This window comes from Balaenoptera acutorostrata, chromosome 14 (genome assembly GCF_949987535.1).
Source record: "Balaenoptera acutorostrata chromosome 14, mBalAcu1.1, whole genome shotgun sequence".
Lineage (NCBI taxonomy): Eukaryota > Metazoa > Chordata > Mammalia > Artiodactyla > Balaenopteridae > Balaenoptera > Balaenoptera acutorostrata.
This window is the reverse complement of record NC_080077.1, coordinates 77089770-77094198: the sequence shown is the minus strand read 5'-3', so window position 1 is coordinate 77094198 and position 4429 is coordinate 77089770. Positions and strand designations below refer to the sequence as shown.

General features: G+C 39.6%; 1 pseudogene; it reads left to right on the top strand.

The window, feature by feature from the left end:
* The first annotated feature begins 443 nt into the window (after positions 1-443).
* Positions 444-3456, top strand: LOC103010129 (DNA endonuclease RBBP8-like; annotated as a pseudogene).
* The last annotated feature ends 973 nt before the right edge of the window (positions 3457-4429 follow it).

Sequence of the window (4429 nt, the reverse complement as noted above, 5' to 3'; positions counted from 1 at the left end):
TTCATTTTTTTCTGTTTATCAAGTCCATTGTTGGGAAATTTGAAAAGACTGGTTGTTTTAAGACATTCTGACATGCTGTAATTACCATAAGGAAATGTGGATATGAGATCTAGAAAAAGGGGAGATACTAATTTACTTAAAATCATCAGAAAGGTAATTCAGGGCCCTCGGGCCCTCCCCCAGCCCCGGTAACCGCGGGCTGCCCCGAGGGGGCGGCTTGGCTGTGGGAGGTTTGGTAGATTGGTGAGGGAACAAGGAGAAAAGCGAACGGCCATCTCCTCCCTGCCCCATAGCGTGCTCACTTTCCTGATGGGGCTTTCGAGAATCTCGAGGCAATCTTGCAAGCCGTATTTGAACTGGCCAAAGACAACTTGAGACCTGTATAATGTAACAGAAAAGGTCAGAAAACATTAGGCAGTAGAAGTGTGAGCATATTAAGCAAGATGAACGTCTCAGGAAGCAGTTGTGGAAGCCCTAGTTCTGCAGATGTATCTGATGATTTTAAGGATCTTTGGACAAAACTAAAGGAGTATCATGATAAAGAAGTACAAGGTCTACAAGTAAAAGTAACCAAACTGAAAAAGGAATGAATTTTAGATGCACAAAGACTAGAAGAATTCTTCACCAAAAATCAACAGCTGAGAGAGCAACAGAAAGTCCTTCATGAAACCATTAAAATTTTAGAAGACCGATTAAGAGCAGGATTACGTGATCGCTGTGCAGTAACTGAAGAGCATATGCGGAAGAAACAGCAAGAGTTTGAAAATATTCGACAGCAGAATCTTAAACTTATCACAGAGCTTATGAATGAAAAGAATACTCTACAGGAAGAAAATAAAAAGCTTTCTGAACAGCTGCAGCAGAAAACTGAGAATGATCAACCACATCAAGCAGCCGATCTTGAATCTGAGGAAGATGTTATTCCAGATTCACCAATAACAACCTTTTCATTTTCTGGCACTAACCGGCTGTGAAGGAAGGAGAACCTCCATGTCCGACACGTAAAACAAACACATACTAAACTGAAGCACTCTGGGTGTGCACGTGAATGGAGGAAAGTACCAAAGTCTTCACCTCATCCACAACATAAACATAATGAACGTGAAATTCTAGTGGCTGACACTTGTGATCGGAGTCAAGCTCCAGTGGCTAATACACATGGAAAAAGCAGTTATCCTCTTGATAATTTAGCTACAGTTGTTGCTGAAACACTTGGACTTAGTGTTCAAGGTGAATCTGAATCTCGAGGCCCTAGGAGCCCACTTGGTGATGAGCTCTACCACTGTCTGGAAGGAGATCACAAAAAACTTTTTGAGGAATCTAGAAGAAATTGTGAAGATAGTTTAAGATCTTCAGATTCTAATTCAAAGCCTCCTCCTCAAGAAGAATTGACTACTTGGGTATCATCTCCTGTATTTGGAGCTACCTCTAATGCAAAAAATAGTTTAGGTTTGAATACAAGTTTGTCCCCTTCTCTTTTAGAGACTGGGAAGAAAAACCATCTGAAAACAATGTCTTTCAGCAACACTTCTAATTCTAGATCAGAGAAACCTAGATGAAAATCTGAAGATGGGGCCCTTTTCACACATCATAATCTTGGGGCTGAAGTGAACAAGATCACAAACCAGTCATCTTCTAATAAGCAGATGCTTATAAATAAAAATACAAGTGAACCCCTAAGTGAACAGGATAGTATTGATCACATTAAAGATACTGTTACTGATAAAGATAAACATGTGGTACCCCTGAAACCACTGGGAGGCCGAACCAAAAGGAAGAAAATCAAGGAAGAAAGTGAAAATGAAGTAAGCTGCCCCCAAGCCTCCTTTGATAAAGAAAATGCTTTTCCTTTTCCACTGGATAGTCATTCTTACATGAATGGAGACTATGTGATGGATAAACCTCTGGATCTGTCTGATCGATTTTCAGCTATTCAGCGACAAGAGAAAATCCAAGGAAGTGAGAACTCTAAAACTGGATTTACGCAAGTGACTCTCTATGAGGTTTTGAAGCCTGTTCCAAAGGGCTCTTCCTCAGGCCTTTAAGGCCTTGAGTGGGAGCTGTGGATTAACCAAAGATTCCCCAGAAGAGCCCAGCAGTTTACAGGAGTCCCTCCTCCCATCCTTGAGTAAATCTCCGGATAATAAAGCACTGTTACAAATAAAGGAAGAAAATCCTATCTTTAAAATCCCTCTACGTCCACGTGAAAGTTTGGAGACAGAGAATCTTTTTGATGACATGAAGGGTGCTGGTTCTCGTGAGCCTATAAAAATAAAAACCAGGTCAGTCCATGGAGCATGTGAACTTGCATCAGTTCTTCAGTTAAATCCATGTAGAATTGTTAAAACAAAGTCTCTACAGAACAACCAAGATGTATCCTTTGAAAACATCCAGTGGAGTATAGATCCAGGAGTAAATCTTTCTCAGTATAAAATGGATATTACTGTAGTAGATGCAAAGGATGGCAGTCAGTCAAGATTAGCAGGAGGAGAGACAGTGGACATGGGCTGTACGTTGGTTAGTGAAACTATGCTTTTAAAAATGAAGAATCAAGAGCAGAAGGGAGAAAAAAGTCCAAATGGAGAAAGAAAAATGAAAGATAGCTTGGAAGATGTTTGGTCAGACTACACATGAAGAATATGAATCCTGTTTGGTGGATAGCTTCCCCTAAGTAGCAGATGAAGAGAAGGAGTTGTCAACTGCTACAAAAAAAACCCCAAACTCTCCTGGTGATAAACAAGATAAAGTCAAACAGAAAGCGTTTGTGGAGCCATATTTTAAAGATGATGAAAGAGAGACTAGCTTACAAACTTTTCCTCATATTGAGGTGGTTCAGAAAAAAGAAGAAAGAAGAAAATTGCTTGGACACACATGTAAGGAATGTGAAATTTATTATGCAGATTTTCCAGCAGAAGAGAAAAGAAGTTGGCTTCCTGCTCAAGACACCGATTTCACTACATTCCACCCAACACACCAGAGAATTTCTGGGAAGTTGGTTTTCCTTCCACTCAGACTTGTATGGAAAGAGGTTACATTAAAGAAGATCTTTTTTTTTTTTTTTTTAAAGAGATTGGAGTTTATTTATTTATTTATTTATTTTTGGCTGTGTTGGGTCTTCGTTTCTGTGCGAGGGCTTTCTCTAGTTGCGGCGAGCAGGGGCCACTCTTCATCGCGGTGCGTGGGCCTCTCACTGTCGCGGCCTCTCTTGTTGCGGAGCACAGGCTCCAGACGCGCAGACTCAGCAATTGTGGCTCACGGGCCCAGTTGCTCCGCGGCATGTGGGATCCTCCCAGACCAGGGCTCGAACCCGTGTCCCCTGCACTGGCAGGCAGATTCTCAACAACTGCGCCACCAGGGAAGCCCCGTAAAGAAGATCTTGATCCTTGTCCTCGTCCAAAACGACGGCAGCCTTACAATGCAATATTTTTTCCAAAAGGCAAAGAGCAGAAGACATAAATGTTGAAGCAAAAAACAGGAGAGATGACAATATTCTTTTTATTTATAGTTAAAGTTGGTATTAAACATTGATTTTTTTGATCTTCTGAAAACTGATTTATAAATCATTTTTCTATTGAAAATGTTTTTAAATGGCATTTACCCATCTCACAGACGACTATTTAAAAATGGATAAGTTTATGTCATATTTTCTTGCTTTTGCACCTTTAAAATAATAAGGTTCTTTCATTTTGCACTCCAGGTTAAGAGTTGTTTATTACTTTATTTGGTAATACCTAATTACAATTTTGAAAATATTAAAAAAAAAAAAAAAAGAAAGGTAATTCAAATACTGTTATTTCCATATGAAAGGAGTCTCAATGCCCTTGGTCAAGTCCAAGCTACTTTCCTGGGAACCAAGGCTCTGCCAGTCTAGTATTTACTTAACACTGTATATAAAGCATATACATTATACATCTTACCCAATATTATACACCTGACACTATGAGTTTGTTATACTGTTAGCATTTCCTGGACAAACCTTGTTCTCTTCTCTTTCATATGTGTGACTTTCCAGAATACCCTTATCCTCATCTTCACCTCATGTAAGGGAGTTATAATTATACCATCTCTGTGCAACTTTCCCCTAGGAGGCAGTATAGTGCAGGTTTAAGAGGACACTTAAAGTCAGAAAAATCTGAGTATGTGAGCTTTCCAGTTGTAGGAGTTTGTTACTTAATCTCACTAGGTCTCAGGTTCTTCATTAAAAAAAAAAAAAAAAATTGATGTAGCAGTAGTATTTAAGGCATAAAATTATTAAGATTAAATGGAGTAATGTGCATATAATGTTTAGCACAGAGCCTGGTCCAGAGCAAAAAAATTCTTCTTCCCTGCTCTTCCTTCACAATTCCTCCCCTACTGCTACTTTTACTACTGTTTGCGATTCCATGTTTCATTTGCCCTCTTACGGCACTTACCACTTTCTGCCTGTCTT